This window comes from Triturus cristatus, chromosome 7, assembly GCF_964204655.1.
Source record: "Triturus cristatus chromosome 7, aTriCri1.1, whole genome shotgun sequence".
Taxonomy (NCBI): Eukaryota; Metazoa; Chordata; class Amphibia; order Caudata; family Salamandridae; genus Triturus; species Triturus cristatus.
The window spans coordinates 658,821,514-658,839,832 of record NC_140590.1 but is presented as its reverse complement, the minus strand read 5'-3'; the positions used below and the strand labels follow the sequence as shown (position 1 = coordinate 658,839,832).

General features: G+C 49.8%; 1 protein-coding gene across 1 annotated transcript in view; it reads right to left on the bottom strand.

The window, feature by feature from the left end:
- Window positions 1-18,319, bottom strand: part of PRKAR1A (protein kinase cAMP-dependent type I regulatory subunit alpha) — a 299,228-nt gene that overhangs the window by 50,585 nt on the left and 230,324 nt on the right. The window lies entirely within an intron of this gene.

Genomic DNA, 18,319 nt, shown 5'->3' with positions numbered 1-18,319 from the left:
AATCATCTCAGGAAAGACACGTATGGAGTTTCTTCACAAGGCCACTAATACTAGCACTGGGCACTTTGTAAATACCCTGGGAGCTGTAGTGAAGTATAACACCTTCAAAAGGTACCATCGTTGACTTACCAAGAACTGAAGGTACTTCTGATGCGCTGGGTGGATCTTTCAGATCAAGCGGACAAAATCACCTTGGCAAAGCAGCGGGATGAGGTCCTACAAGGTGACCATGTGAAAGTGTTGAGAGGATGAACCGGTTTAATGGCTAGAGGCCCAAAGTCGGCTGGAGTTATTAGTCCCTTCTAGGGATTAAGAAGTGAAGGGAATACACTCCGTTCATTGTTGTGCAGGTACTAGTTCAATGGCGACTTCTGCTAAGAGCGCTTAAACCTATTACTCTGTAAGGTGAAACTTGTATGTGCTTAGGACGTGGTGGCAGGGTGGAATGGCGGGAGGTATGTTGTTGAATCTGAGACAGTACCCTTATTGCTCAATGGAGAGGTGCCACTGATTTGAGGTGCAGTGCTTCAACTGAGGAAAGATTTGTATCAAACTTGTTTGGGTGTTGGTTCCTTCCCCTACATCCGAGAGGTGCCGATGAGGACTATTTAGTGAGCAAATTGGCGAGAACATGCCAATCGATCCCTGGTGGTTGCTTATATGAAGCACTTCTGATGTTTTCTTCTAAGGGTGTTATATAGCTGCACTTTATATGCCCGACAAATAAACACACAAACAAACCACACACTGTTGGAGGGAGGACCACCGGGGAGTCGGGGGGACTACTCCGGGGCACCTTTCTACCGCAAAGTTATAGCAGAGCGCCGCTGAGAAGCCTCCTAGGAGAGGTCCTTCTCCTATGATCGTACTAGGCCCAGTAACACCACCACACAGGATTCCGTATCAGTTGCTTATCTTGGTTCTTTATATAAAAAGGAGCACGTTCAATATTTACAGTGGGATCGAGTGGTCCAATAAGAGTCTCAATGTCTTTGGAGGGATAGGGTAGCGGGACAGTCTTAGTACCGGCAAGGTAGGGTAAGGCTCGGCGCCAGACCTTGGGTGCTGGTCTCAGAGCGGCTCGGTCGGGGAGAGCCACGACGGCGTCAGCAGGGCTCGGGTGGTAGTTCCGCTAGGGTCGAGCCGCGACACAGTCAGCAGGGCTCCGGTGGTAGGTCCGCTTCAGTCGAGCCGCAACGAGGTCAGCTGGGCTCTGATGGTACGTTTGTGTATTTGTATTTGTGGGGGTATTTGTAAAGCGCGGCGTTCGCTCCGAAGGGAGCATCTTGGCGCTAAGTGTTCTTGATGGCCGGTCTGGGAACAGAGCGGGATTAGATGGCTGCTTTAGTGAGATCGTCGGGAAGGCTGAAGATCCAGGTCTTCAGAGCCTTTCTAAATGGTCTTTCTTGTGTTATTTGCCTGAGGTGTTTGGGCAAATTGTTCCATGCCTTGGTGGCTAGGTGGCTAACGGTTTTTCCTCCTTTCGTCTTCAGATTGTATTTTGCAGGCAGGATGAGGTTGTCCTGTGCCGAGCGGAGAGATCACCTGGGGATGTAGTGGGGAAAACGTTTGTGGAGGTATTTTGGCCCGGATTTGTTGAAGGATCTGAAGGCGATGATTAGAATCTTAAATAGAATTCTCTTGTGGAGAGGTAGCCAGTGTAAGGAAAGAAGGGCTGCGGAGGTGGAGGCTCTCCGGGGCAGTTTGAGTACAAGTCGAGCAGCTGTATTTAGCACGCTCTGGAGTTTAGCGAGAGTGCTCTTTTTTGTCCCTGCCAGTAGGCCGTTGCAATAATCTAATCGGGAGATTATAAGGGCCACTGTTACGCTCTTTCTGGCGTCGAGAGGGAGGAAGTTAAAGAGCTTTCTTAGGGATCTTATTGTCCCGAAGCATTTGCCGGCTACAGTCTTAGCATGGTGGTCGAATGAGAGATCTGAGTCAAAGATGACGCCTAAATTTCTGGCAGTAGTTACAGTTTGGGGGGGGGCGATTGAGTCGTCAGGCCACCAGAGGGCTGGGCAGAAGGGGGTACTCTTGCCGATTGGGAGAATCTCCGTTTTATTTGAGTTACACTTCAAATGATTTGCATTCATCCAATGGAAGACTTTCGTTAGGCAGTTCTTAAGGTTGAGTTCTGCGCTGGTAGAACTACCATCCAGAGGCACGATGAGCTGGGTGTCATCGGCGTAGGAGGTTACAGGAATTCCAAAGGATTCAATCAGGGACAGAAGGGGAATGAGGTAGATGTTGAAAAGGAGAGGGCTTAGGATCGAACCCTGCGGGACACCTGAGAAAATCGTTTTCTCTTTTGAGTGAAAAGGGCCCAGAGCGACAGTCTGAGATCGGTCAGCCAGGAATGATTTTAACCAGGCTAGAGCGTGGTCTGAGATCCCTATGTTCATCAGTCTACTGATGAGGATGGAATGGGAAATGGTGTCGAACGCCGCGGTCAGGTCAAGAAGGATGAGGATTGAATTTTTTCGCTGATCTTGTAGCAGTTTGATCGTGTCTGATAGTTCTATCAGTGCTGTTTCCGTCGAATGTTTGGGCCGGAAACCAGATTGCTGCGGATGGAGTATATTATTTACTTCCAGGTAATGTCTGAGTTCTCTATAGACCAATTGCTCGGTAATTTTTCCTAAGGCTGGAAGTAGTGAAATCGGGCGAAGATTAGTCAAGTCAGATGGTGGTTTATTGGCCTTTTTCATCAGAGGCTTGACAATACCTTTCTTCCACCGGGGGGGGACAGTTCCTGTGTTAAGCGAGGAATTGACTATGTCGTTAATTACTGGGTTGATTACGTCGATAATTTGGTGGAGGATTTTGGGGGGACAGGGATCGGAGGGGGAGCCGGATTTACAGGCCAGGATGACTTCTCTAGTTTGCGCAAGAGTTACAGGGGAGAAACTGCTCAAATTTCCGGGAAGGGAGTCAGAGGGAGGGGGGAGTGGGGAGGTACAGAAAGGAGGAAAATTGCTTTGAATGGAAACAATTTTCTCTTCAAAATAGTCGGAAATTTTATCGCATAAATCCTGTGATGGCGGTATTTCAGGTTGCAGAGTTTTGGGATGGGTGAAAGACTTTACTATGGAAAACAGGGTCTTTTGTTTTTGGTGGGATTCTTTGATGGCGTTCACATAGTATGACTTCTTGGCTGATTTAATACTCGAAAGATAAGATTTTCTTGTTTGAGTGTATAAGAGACGATCGTCAATGTTATAGGACTTACGCCATTTTCGCTCTGCTTTCCTACAGAGTAGGTGAGAGGTGGCTAGTTCGGGAGTGAACCAGGGGGCATTGCTCTTGGATTTTTTATGAGAAGTGCCTTGACGTTTGGGGGGGGTTTCTAGTTGTCATTTCCTGCGTGAGCCAATTGTAAAAGAGGTCGGCGTCGGTTACTGCATTTCCGGACAGAGTGGGGGTATGGGATTGATCCATAGGTTTAAGAGTCAAGCTTTCTTGGACTTTTTTCCAGTTGATGGAATTGGGGGCGAGTGAGTTAGTGTTGTTACGGGAAGGGGAACGTACACTGTGGATATGAAACAAGATCAAGCTGTGGTCAGTCCAGATCTGAGGGAGTGGGGGTAGGGTGATGAGGGAGGAGAGATTGGTGCATACAGCATCAAGGGTATGACCAAGCAGGTGGGTCGGCTGTGAGACTAGTTGTTGGAGATTAAACATTTCTAGTGTTTGGAGGAAGTTGATGGCTTGGGTATCAGATTTGGAGTCGAGATGAAGGTTGAAATCCCCGAGTAAAGTGAAGTGGGGGTATCGGAGAAGGAAGTGGCCCAGGGAGTCGCACAGTGAATCAAGAAATTCGGTGGCGTTACCGGGTTTCAGCAAGGTCGGGCCGCGACAGCGTCAGCAGGGCCCCAAAGGTTCGTGAAGGTCTTGTAAGCACGATGGAGCCGCGACGTCGTCAGCAGGGCTCAGAGTGTAGTTTCAGGAAGAGTCTTTCTCCGTAGGGTCAGCCGCGATCCGATCAGCAGGGCTCTTGACTCCGGGATACAACTGTCGCCTTGTTGCCGGGTCGCCCCAGATATAGGTCTGGAGCCCTTTGATGTCCGGACCCTTGCGCCCAGGAGGGCGGAGAGGCCGGGTAGGGCGCGGCCAGACGCCCAGCAGGAGAGGCGCCAGGCCCCAGAGAGCTGTGGGGCGATCGCACCTAGGTGTGGAAGGACGGTTGGGGGTCCCATCGATAATGCCCTCCGCCGGGAGTGGGAAGGGCTCACGTGGTATCCCCTGGGCCAGGGGTTGGCGCCTCGATGTCGGGCCTCGCTGGGACCGAGGCCGGGTAGAGCAGGGTCACGTAGGTGGTCACGTGGAGTGACGTATAATCCAAGATGGAGGAGCCCCGAGGTGCATGGGACCTCGTGCGGCTTAGCGAGGGGGAACAGGACCACGCCACGAGGCCGGCTCCAACACACACCCACACCGAGCCACACACAGAGCCCCACACACCCACACACAGAGCCCCCCACACCCACACACAGAGCCCCCCACACCCACACACAGAGCCCCCCACACCCACACACAGAGCCGCCCCCACCCACACACAGAGCCCCCCACACACCCACACACAGAGCCCCCCACACACCCACACACAGAGCCCCCCACACACCCACACACAGAGCCCCCCACACACCCACACCGAGCCACACACACAGCCCCACACACCCACACCGAGCCACACACAGAGCCCCACACACCCACACCGAGCCACACACAGAGCCCCACACACCCACACACAGAGCCCCACACACCCACACACAGAGCCCCCCACACCCACACACAGAGCCCCCCACACCCACACACAGAGCCCCCCACACCCACACACAGAGCCCCCCACACCCACACACAGAGCCCCCCACACACCCACACACAGAGCCCCCCACACACCCACACACAGAGCCCCCCACACACCCACACACAGAGCCCCCCACACACCCACACAGAGCCCCCCACACACCCACACAGAGCCCCCCACACAGAGCCCCCCACACAGAGCCCCCCACACACCCACACAGAGCCCCCCACACACCCACACCGAGCCACACACACAGCCACACACGCCCCACACAGCCACACACGCCCCACACAGCCACACACGCCCCACACAGCCACACACGCCCCACACACCCACACAGAGCCCCACCCACCCACACAGAGCCCCACCCACCCACACAGAGCCCCACCCACCCACACAGAGCCCCACCCACCCACACAGAGCCCCACCCACCCACACAGAGCCCCACCCACCCACACACACACACAGAGCCCCACCCACCCACACACACAGAGCCCCACCCACCCACACACACACACAGAGCCCCACCCACCCACACACACAGAGCCCCACCCACACACACAGAGCCCCACCCACACACACACAGCCCCACCCACACACACACAGCCCCACCCACACACACACAGCCCCACCCACACACACACAGCCCCACCCACACACACAGAGCCCCACACAGAGCCCCACCCACCCACACACACAGAGCCCCACACAGAGCCCCACCCACCCACACACACAGAGCCCCACCCACACACACACAGAGCCCCACCCACACACACAGAGCCCCACCCACACACACAGAGCCCCACCCACACACACACACAGAGCCCCACCCACACACACACAGAGCCCCACCCACACACACAGAGCCCCACCCACACACACACAGAGCCCCACCCACACACACACAGAGCCCCACCCACCCACACACAGAGCCCCACCCACCCACACACAGAGCCCCACCCACCCACACACAGAGCCCCACCCACCCACACACAGAGCCCCACCCACACACACACAGAGCCCCACCCACCCACACACAGCCCCACCCACACACAGCCCCACCCACACACAGCCCCACCCACACACAGCCCCACCCACACACAGCCCCACCCACACACAGCCCCACACACACACAGAGCCCCACACACACACACACAGAGCCCCACCCACACACACACAGAGCCCCACCCACCCACCCACACAGAGCCCCACCCACCCACCCACACAGAGCCCCACCCACCCACCCACACAGAGCCCCACCCACCCACACAGAGCCCCACCCACCCACACAGAGCCCCACCCACACACACAGAGCCCCACCCACACACACACAGCCCCACCCACACACACACAGCCCCACCCACACACACACAGCCCCACCCACACACACACAGCCCCACCCACACACACACAGCCCCACCCACACACACACAGCCCCACCCACACACACACAGCCCCACCCACACACACACAGCCCCACCCACACACACACAGCCCCACCCACACACACACAGCCCCACCCACACACACACAGCCCCACCCACCCACACACAGCCCCACCCACCCACACACACACAGCCCCACCCACCCACACACAGCCCCACCCACCCACACAGAGTCCCACCCACCCACACAGAGTCCCACCCACCCACACAGAGTCCCACCCACCCACACAGAGTCCCACCCACCCACACAGAGTCCCACCCACCCACACAGAGTCCCCCCACACACACAGAGCCCCCCCCCCCACACACACACACAGAGCCCCCCACACACACACACACACAGAGCCCCCCACACACACACACACAGAGCCCCCCACACACACACACACACAGAGCCCCCCACACACACACACACACAGAGCCCCCCACACACACACACACACAGAGCCCCCCCCACACACACACACACAGAGCCCCCCACACACACACACACAGAGCCCCCCCCACACACACACAGAGCCCCCCACACACACACAGAGCCCCCCACACACACACACAGAGCCCCCCCCCACACACACAGAGCCCCCCCCCACACACACAGAGCCCCCCACACACACACAGAGCCCCCCACACACACACAGAGCCACACACACACACACAGAGCCCTCCACACACACAGAGCCCCCCCCACACACACACACAGAGCCCCCCCCCACACACACACACAGAGCCCCCCCACACACACACACACAGAGCCCCCCCACACACACACACACAGAGCCCCCCCACACACACACACACAGAGCCCCCCACACACACACACACAGAGCCCCCCACACACACACACACAGAGCCCCCCACACACACACAGAGCCCCCCACACACACACAGAGCCCCCCACACACACACACAGCCCCCCACACACACACAGAGCCCCCCACACACACACAGAGCCCCCCACACACACACAGAGCCCCCCCCACACACACACAGAGCCCCCCCCACACACACACAGAGCCCCCCCCACACACACACAGAGCCCCCCACACACACAGAGCCCCCCACACACACACAGAGCCCCCCACACACACACAGAGCCCCCCACACACACACCCCCACCCACACACAGAGCCCCACCCACACACAGAGCCCCACCCACACACAGAGCCCCACACACACACACAGAGCCCCACACACACACACAGAGCCCCACACACACACACAGAGCCCCACACACACACACAGAGCCCCACACACACACAGAGCCCCACACACAGCCCCCCCACACACACAGCCCCCCCACACACACAGCCCCTCCACACACACAGCCCCCCCACACACAGCCCCCCCACACACAGCCCCCCACACACACAGCCCCCCCCACACACAGCCCCCCCACACACAGCCCCCCCACACACACAGCCCCCCCACACACACAGCCCCCCCACACACACAGCCCCCCCCCCCCCCACACACACAGCCCCCCCCCACACACACACACAGCCCCCCCCACACACACACACAGCCCCCCCCACACACACACAGCCCCCCCCCACACACACACACAGCCCCCCCCACACACACACACAGCCCCCCCCACACACACACACAGCCCCCCCCACACACACACACAGCCCCACCCACACACAGCCACACAGCCCCACACACACACAGCCACACAGCCCCACACACACACACACACAGCCCCACACACACACACACACACAGCCCCACACACACACACACACACACAGCCCCACACACACACACACACACACAGCCCCACACACACACACACACACAGCCCCACACACACACACACACAGCCACACACACACACAGCCACACACACACACAGCCCCACACACAGCCCCCCCCACACACACACACAGCCACACACACAGCCACACACACAGCCACACACACAGCCACACACACAGCCACACACACAGCCACACACACAGCCACACACACAGCCACACACACAGCCACACACACCTTTTTAGATGTACACTAGAGACAGCACTATCAAATATATAGATGAAGTGGACCCTGAAACCCATATAAAAAGGACTGGATGTGTGTATATATATATATATATCATTATTTAATAATAATTAGTTGAGTGGAGGGGGCGCCCTTGCTATGTTTTCCTCTTTTGTTCAATTGTGTATTTAGAAGACTCTTGCCTGTGTTTGGGTAAATAAAGAGTTTTTCATTTTGTATTCAGGACCTTTGACAGTTTCTTGAGGTTTGAACCCTCTGTGGTGCCCAACTTTGGAGTGGAGCGGAGCTTCAGCATAGGCTTCGACAGCAGTGACAGAGAAGCTTTCAGTGTAGATTTTGGCTCAGAGTATGGCTTTTCAACGTCTTGGAGGAGAGTTGGCATCAAAGTGTGATATAGTACGATGCCTTTCGATTGGATCATCACTGGGGAGGGGGAAGGGGTGGAAAGGGGTCTCGACCTAGCCTTTTGAGTCCAGGTCGGTGAAGCCATAGCCAAAGGTTTGTGCTGTTTCAGGCTTGTCTCAGGGCTAAAAGCGAGACTCCTGCGAGAGCGGTGCTTTGCCTTCATCGAAAGGTGGTGTGGGACTTGAGACTGAACTTGTAGTGTCTGTTGAGACATGTGAAGTCCATCTGGTTTTCCGGCCCGAGGCCAGATTGTGCTGCACTGCAAGCTCGAGGAACTATCTCTTCTGACATCGAAGCCCTCAGACAAGATGGCCTCCTGACTCTCCTCTGCTTGGCCTACAGGGATACCGGACTGCCTGGCCTCCTTCTTCGATGCCTGGTGTTTTGCCCACGAATATCCACGTCTCTGATGATGCTGGTCTCTGCATCTTATGGTAAGCCCACCTTCTTTCCCTCCAGTGCTGGAGGGTTCTCTTGCTGCAAAAGGCAAGATAAGCTTCACAGGAGCTCTCCACGTGTTCTGAGGAGAGGCAGAGTTTACAAAACCCATACTGGCCACTCCAAGGCTATTTAGTTTCGCTCTTAATACAGTACTGGAAGGATGCGTATTTCATACCTTTGCATTGATATAGTCTTTGAGAAACAAAAAAGAAAATTCAAGGTTAATCAACGGTTAAAGCGGAAGTTGCAGAGCATTGAAATCTCATGGACAGTGACGTCTAGTCTGAAGTCTAGGCATTGCAGGCGGATGCTCTCAGCTGCACAATAATCATGTTTCATCACAGGGTTCAAAGGGTAAGCATCCGTAACCAAAAAACCTCCCAATGCAGTGTCCCCAGATGTCCAAACCCCATGGTGGAAGAAAACGAACTGTTGCGAAGTCCGTGCCGGCAGTAATTGTGGAGTAAGGGTGGAGTCACAACAGTTCTTGTGACTCAAACTTCAAGAAAAGCAAGTAGCCAACGCTGGGCCCAACAATAGATGGCAGGTGTATGGGAAGAATGTGTATCTACAGCCACACACTATTACACACACAAATTATATTGGTAAGCTAGTCCCAAAAAATGGTAATGCACATGCAATTATCATTACTGTTTGATAAAATCAATAGGGGAGAAATAGAATTAATTTGTATATTATATATATATAAATAACCTACTAGCAGTCGCCAGTAGGTAGTTATAAATAGGACCTATTTTCCATAGCAAATCCGCAACATTCTATTTGGAATAATGTTGGTGTCGATTGATGAATCTTCACAAAAGTTTCCAAACTTTTGGCCAGCTCGGGTCCGCTCCTATCCTAAAAATTTCACGGTGATTCGTCAAGCGGGGGCCGAGAAAAAAAGGGGGGTCCCAAAACACGTTTTCCCCATGCATTTTCCCATAGGACCTGTTGCCGCAGCTACAGCCCGAAGTGCTGAACGGAATTACACCAAATTTGGCATAGAGGTAGTCCTCAGTTCAGACTCATGCCTTTTGCTTAAATGGTGTAAATCCGTTCAGTACTTCCTGAGAAGATCAAAAGTAAAATCACATATATCTGGGCGGAGCCTAACCACACATCTCATCGTGAGATCTGATTGGCTGTCAGCACTTCATCCAAGAAGTGTTGGCAGCCATCTTGGGACCAATATGCATGATAGCACCTCATTAAAAAGTATTGCAGTTAATAGAAGGTTTTAAAACTTTAGTTACATTATAAATCATTTGTTGATGGTACCATACTCATTTTAGGAATTGTGGTGTGTTCTAAGGTGATTTTACCATGTGATAAAGCCTTCTGCTGCGATATCATGAATCATGTTTGAGAGAAAACTATTTTCTCATGCTTTTCCCACAGAGGTTTGGAAGGTGATCTATAAGCTAAACAGAGCATATTTTCTGTAAATTCACATTATCTTTCTCAGTCATGTGAGAATGAAGTCTGACATTCTCAGTAAAACATGTACATCCAACAAGGGCAGAGACTGTCAGTTGATTCCTTTGTGTTCTACTGCAGCTTCCCAGAGTGTTCTAAAGAACAACTAGAGCGCTAACAGTCCTACTTATGACAAACGTATGGCACACCTGAAGCCATCTTGTTTGGAATAAAGTGGTAACTCTTAAAAACATATAATTTAAAAAAGGAACAAAATGAGGGGGTTCATTTTGCCATAGAAAGTATGATTAGTGCTGCAGAAAGAAAAATTAGGGCACATTGAGTGACTTCTCAAATCCTCTTCTATTTCATGAACAAATTCTGACCTGCAGACTGAAACATGCACTTTCAATACCAGCAGCAGGCTTCCCTGGTGAGCAGTAGTTTTACTACAGTGATCTAATGAGCAACTAGAGTGCTAACATTCAGAATTTATGGCAAATGTGTGACATCTGAATGCCTTCTTGATGGAACCAAAATAAAAAACTGAAAGTATTCCCACTGAGGAGACTGCAGTAAATGAGGAAATTAGGAAACTTCATAACAAATAAATCTCCATGGCCACCAGAGACAAAAGAGCCCAAATGCAGCACAAATATCACCCAGATGTAAACCACATGTAGCCCAATGACAGAAGTGTGCAAAACACTTATTTTTTGTGTATTTGCAGTTTTATATAGTGCAGACTTGTCAGATATTGGGGTGCTTTACATGAGCATTGGTTACATCACATAAGATCAAATTCATTTTGGTTGTAGACATGGGGAGATTAAGTGATTTGACCAGAATCACAATGTTGAGCTGAAGCAGAAACTCCAACCTGGTTAACCAGTTGCAAAGTCTGCAGCTCTGGAAGTAACACCACATCCTCTCGCCAAGGTGCAACATTTAATCAAGTGGTCAACTGGATAAAAAAACAAAGATTACAAATAATTTAAAAGTTCTTTGTCGCTATTTGACAACTCAGAAAATATGTCCTCATTTTAGTTTTTTAGAGCACTAACAATAATTGATGCAAATAAGACCCTCTTATATATGCAATTTCTAAAGGAAATACTCTAGGTATTACAGTTTTGATTACATCAAGATGACGTCAGGCGTTCCACACTTTTGTAATAAATATAGAATGTTAGCAATCTAGTTGTTCATTGGGATACTGTTGAGAGGCAGAGGCCAGGGGCACGGACTCTGAAAATTGAAGGCAGGTAGGAGAGTGCAGAGGTAACAATTTGACCACACTGGGCAGGCAGGAACGGCAGTGGCAGCACAACAGACTATGGAGGGCAGTGAAAAGGGGGGCAGGGGCAACAAACCAATACAGGACTGGCAAGAGAGGCTGTGGCAATATAATAGACCATTGTGGGCAGAAGGAAGAGGCAGTGGTAGTACAACCATACATGCCAACAGACCCGTTTCAGCCAGGAAACGTCCAATGTTTTTAAGCTCAAATGGGCTTTATTTGATGTGTCTCCGGTCTACAATCTCCTCTTTTTCAATGTAACTCAAAGGGGAATATCAATACCCCAGTTTATATTCAAAATCTCCCTCTTACCAAGTTCAAAATGTTCGCAAGTATGGTACATTGGATCATGGTAGGCAGGAGGAATTGGGGTAGGGACATGGACTCGGATAACAGAGGACAGGAGGGACATGGAGAGGTGCACCAAACTGACCCTACAGGGCAGGCATCGGGGTTTGCAGCAGCACAATACACCACACAGCGCATGCGGGACAGGAGTGCAGCACAACAATCCATAGAAAGCAATAGGGAGGGGACAGGACCATGCACATGGACAACAGAGAACAGAGGGGAAAGAGGCAATGGTAAGCTAGCTGACCATAATGGACAGACAGGAGAGAAATCTGCACCATAACAGACCATAAAGGGCAGGAGGGACGGATCAGGGGCATTACAATGGAACAGACAAGCCAGGAGTGAGGGAATAGGGGTCTGCACATGGAAACAGAGGGCTGGGGGCAAGAGGGCAGGGCAGGAGCAGCAAGATGACCATGGAGGTCAGGCAGGATGGGCACTAGAAACAAGACACCACGGAGAGCAACAATGAGACTATGATGGCATACACACAGACCATGGAGGGAAGGTGGGAGGGGGTCAGGGGCAGCTAGCTGACCACACAGGGAAGGTGGGAGGGGCCATGGCAGCACAGAAGACCATGCATGGCAAGCGGGAGGGTTAGTGGCAGCACAATGGCTATGATGGGCAAGAAGGAGGGTGCAGGGGCATGCACAAAGGACCATGGAGGATAGAGGGTCAGGACCTGGGCACAGACAAGAGAGTTCAGGGGAAGGGGTCTCACAACAGACCGGGCGGGGCAGGCAGGAGGAGCAGTTGCAGCACAACAGATCAGGGAGGGCAGAAGGGTGTGGCAGTAAAATGGACCATGGAGGACAGGAGGAAGGGGATAGGGGCATGGCATGTGGACAGGCAGGGTGGAGGTGGCAGGGACAGGTTACAGTCATCTGACAATGCTAGGCAGGTGGGAGGGGAGTGGCAGCTCAACAGAACACTCAGATAGATAGGAGTGGCAGGTCCATGGAACATGGTAGGCAAAAAGGATGGAGCAGGGGCATGCACAAAGACATCGGAGGGCAGGGGGAAGGAGAATAGGGGCAGCAAGCTAAGCACAGAGGCTAAGCAGGAGGTCAATGATGGGCCATAGAATTGGGCAATGGAGGGCAGGAGGAGTGGACTGGTACATCATGCTAAATGGAGGGCAGTGGCAGCACATCAGACCATGCATGGCAGGAGGGAGGAGGCTAGTCCATGGATTCAGACAACAGAGGGTAGGGAGGAGGTGGATGGGGCAGCAAGCTAACTGTTCAGAGAAGGTGGGTATTAGGAACTTTATTGTTTTTGAAATGTGTGTCTGTGCGAACTACTTAAAATATTAACAAGTATGCAGCATAATCTCACTTTTATTCAGGAAAAAGAGGACGTTTGTGACGGACTCCGGGCTCACTTGGCAGAAACACCCCCTGACCCTCCACCCCCCATCGCAAAACGTAATGCCAGTGAAAAGGGTAGGTGGATGCAGTGTTATATAGAACATAGTCCTGAGAGCACGATTGAAAATGAAAACTAGATATAGTATATGGTATAAACTATGCACCAAAAAGTGTGACATAAAAGGAACCGGGGTGTGAAATATAATATGCAATACATTGTGCGCAAGGACAGATTCATTGGAGAGCGTGAGATAGCACAGGCACTAGCGCGTGCTATGCGATATGCGCCTTGGAGTGTAATATGCACAGGGCAGTGTTGTGTAACCTAACTAGTTTCTAAAGTTGTAATATAAAATATTATTAATAAATCTGCCATTTTGCTGGACACACGTTTGCCACCCACTTTAACCAGTGCGTTGGAATGATAATTATGACTTTGGTTATGTGGTTGCTTTATCTATTCCACTTATATACATTTTCCAGGATGCTGAGCCCGCTGGTGTCCTAGCCCGCCGGATACTGTTGAGGCGTGGCTCTATAGATTTATTTGGTGAGTCTATATTTCTTGAAAGAGCCAATGTTTTAATATGAACTTTTCTCTCAAGTTGCTTATTTGGCGACTAGGTCACGGAATCTATTTTTAACAAATCAATATAATGTCAAGGGGAACTATTCCCTTTGAAATAAAGGGTTTCTTTCTTTTAAGTAAGCATCAATAATAGAGAGATATTGAATGCCAGTATAACCCGCAATTCATGTATATGCTGTAACCCTTTCTCTTTCAGAACACACTTAAGGGTTTTTAACCTACAGCAATACATTAAGTGGTAGATAGTTTTTTCACATATACCACGGTGTGTAGGTAGTCTCACATTATATCTTTGGTCCTGATGAATTGCCATAGACCCGGTAGGGCTGTCAAGGCAAGAAACATGTTGACCTATTGGAGTAGAGTGCCACTTTGTTCTGATTCATTATGTCAGACAAAACCGCCTCTCCTTTTTCTTTTAATCAGGTAGGAACCAGAGTTAAATAAATTATATTGGTTACCTAACCTGTTTTAACTTTCACTCTTCACACACACCTACACATTCTAGGCCCCTCACTCACACCTCACTAATTGGCAAGGAACAAAAGATCTTCGCCAAAGAGCCCCTCATTGGGAGCCCGTTGGGTATTGCAGCGCCAACCCAACGAGGAGCAGGCCCAATGATGAAGCATGACAACTAGCTGGCTGGGTGTGTGAGGGCCCTAGTTCCGAAAAAGGGAATTCCCCTTAGGACCCACATTACTGGTTTGAGGTGACGGGTAGAACCGTCCCCTCGGTATGCATTCAGATATATCTCTCATTTTTCTTATCAATTTAACCCTTGAGGAACAGCATACTCCTTTCTTGTGAATTGTAGCTTGGGCACTGTATGCTGGATCTCTCCAAAAGCCCTTAATCCCCCCCTTTGTTAATGATCACTCATGACATCTCAAATGACATCACTGATGACATCATCCTTGTGATATAGTGGCAGACCTCCTCTCCCCCTAATATAACCTTTGATACACACATTCAAAAATAGAAACTAAAATGTTCAAAACAATGGACGTACCAATATCAGTTACAAGAACCTATTCAGTAATTCTAAGATCCACATACACATCAACTCATTCACCAACAGTCCTATACAGTCACTCATACATGTACTCACTCATCATATGTACTCCTACACCTATACATCCTGTTACACAACGCCACTCATCCATAGAGTTACTCACACATAGTCACTCATGCTAATAAAGAATCAAACATCCATTTACTTGCATAGACAGTTACACACACACACACCACCACACTTACTTCTACAGAGACTTACACATACTTAGTCTTTTAAACAATCACTTATAGAAACACATACTTCTTCATACAGGAACTCTCTCACTCTCACATATACTCACTTATATACACCAATAGTCACACATACTAGTTTAAAACATATGTAGTTACTCATAAAGACACTATTGACACAGTCATTCACTCACTAACACACCCATGCGCACACTCATCCACCTATACAGTCCTGCACACATGCTGTCTTCAACACATACAGTGAGTCACTCATTCATGCACCTATGCACTACGTAATACCCCCACCGAACCATACAGACACTCATACTGATACTAAAAAAGACAACTAATAACCTATATAGACACTCATGTAGCTACTCACCAACCCATGCAGCCACTTGTACACAAAGTGAGAGACTGATACAGATATTTACATATTTAAACATTACTCACCAAGCCATGTATTCACTAAGATACACTTAATCAGTCAGTTATACAATCAATTTTTCAAAAACAAATCATCCATTTAGACACTTATATACCCATTTATTCTTCCATCGACCTTGAGATATACATATATAAAACATATGTAATTTTCAGAAAAACACACATTCACTGGATGATGTCATCAGTGATGTCACTGACCATGTCATGAGTGATGTAATAGGTGACGTCATCAGCAGTGCATTGCAGGCGCGCGAGCTGAACTAACTATAACGGGGGAATTTCAATGGTTTTGTACGAGTGAAAAGTCCAGCTAACTATAACTCCCCTGAAACCTATGGTTTTTTCAGTGAATTTCTAAGGTTTTTTAAATGCTAATTCCTAACTATAACGTGCCTGAAACCTATGGTTTTTTCAGTGAATACATATAATATACATTACCTACTGGCGGTCGCCAGTAGGTAGTTATAGTTAGGACCCTGTTTCCATAGGAAAACCGCAACATTCTATTTGGAATAACTTTGGCGCCGGTCGACGAATCCTCGCGAAGTTTTCAAAACTAATGGGGCGCTACGCTCCGCTCCTACCCTGAAAGTCTCGGGGGGATTCGTCAAGTGGGGGCTGAGAAAAAAGGGGGGTCCCAAAACGCGTTTTTCCCATGCATTTTTCCATAGGACCTTTAGACACAGCTACAGCCCGAACGGCTGAACAGAGTTACTTGAAATTTGGCAGAGAGGTAGTCTACAGGTCAAGGAAGTGCCTTTTGTAGGTCTGGTGTAAATCTGTTCAGTAGTTCCTGAGAATATAGCCTTTAAATCAATATATATATCTGTGGCAGCTTACGGTGCGCTTACCGTGCGCTTACCGTAAGCGTACGGTGACGTGCGCGAGCGCGATTCTGATTGGCTGTTAGATCTTAGTAAACATTCGAATCGATCGAAACCAGGAAGCGGCGTCCGCCATTTTCTCTCTCGCACTCTGAGGGGAGGGGTGGGGGGTGGGGGTGGGGGGGGGGGGGAACAAGGGTGGAAAATATGTGAAGGAGCGTGTTAGACAGCTCCTAACCACCTAGCATTGATTAAGGTGCCCACAAGACCCCCCCCCCCCCAAGGCAAAAAAAACAATTTTATTTTTTTTCGAAAAAACGCAGATTACGCTTACCGTACACGTACGGTAAAAAATAATTATATAAAAAAAAATATCCACATTCACCCCTCCCCCGTGTGCAAAAGGTGTCCGCAGAGCACCTTTTGTGCATGGCATATAGAAAACGTGGAACAATGAATAGATTAAGTTTCTCAACGAAGCGCATAATATGTCCTCCGTGTGCGGACGATGCGCGAAGCGCATCGTGCGTACATGGCCCATGAAGCGTAACGTGGGCACGTGGTGCGCGTAGCGTACCGCGTGCCCACCGTGCGTGCACGGCACTAACTGCGTAAAGTGGGCGTGCGGTGCACCGCGTGCACACTGTGCGCACGCGGTGCGCGAAGCGCACCGTGTGCGCACGGAACGAACTGCGTTAAGTGGGCGCGCACGCCACGAACGGCGTAAAGTAACTTAGCATTTAAAAAAACGTACAAATTCACTGAAAAAACCATAGGTTTCACACACGTTATAGTTAGGAATTAGCATTTAAAAAACCTTGCAAATTCAGTGAAAAAACCATAGGTTTCACACACGTTATAGTTAGCTGGACATTTTACTCGTAAAAAACCATTGAAATTCCCCAGTTATAGTTAGTGCAGGCAACTATAACTCACGCGACCGCAATCCTCTGCTGATGACATGTGTGTCTTTATGAAAAAAAAATATTTGTAATATATGTATAGCTAAAATTTCATGGAAGAAGACATGGGCAAGTAAGTGTCTAAATACAGTATTAGCATCAGCAGAGGATTGCGGTCGCGTGAGTTATAGTTGCCTGCACTAACTATAACGGGGGAATTTCAATGGTTTTTTACGAGTAAAATGTCCAGCTAACTATAACGTGTGTGAAACCTATGGTTTTTTCACTGAATTTGCAAGGTTTTTTTAAATGCTAATTCCTAACTATAACGTGTGTGAAACCTATGGTTTTTATATATATATATATATATATATATATATATATATACACACATATATATACACATATATATACACACACACACACACACACACACACACACGCACACGCGTACACAAATACATATATACACACACATATCACCTTAACACATTTATACTTGTACTCTCAATGCTTAGGTATCATTTCCCTAGAATCATGGGAAACTTGTGGCTTGGATGGGATAAAATGTCCATTTTTACTCACCCTAACAGTACAAAAGCTGGGCGCCACCATAACACCTATGCAACATCTTCCCCAATGCCTTACCCTAGTCCTCTACCTCTCAAACATAATGACAACCTTCAACACTTCCTAATCTCCCTGTCTAGTTTGAAATACATAAAGGAGTGTTGAACTGGCAACTTAATGGGGCAATA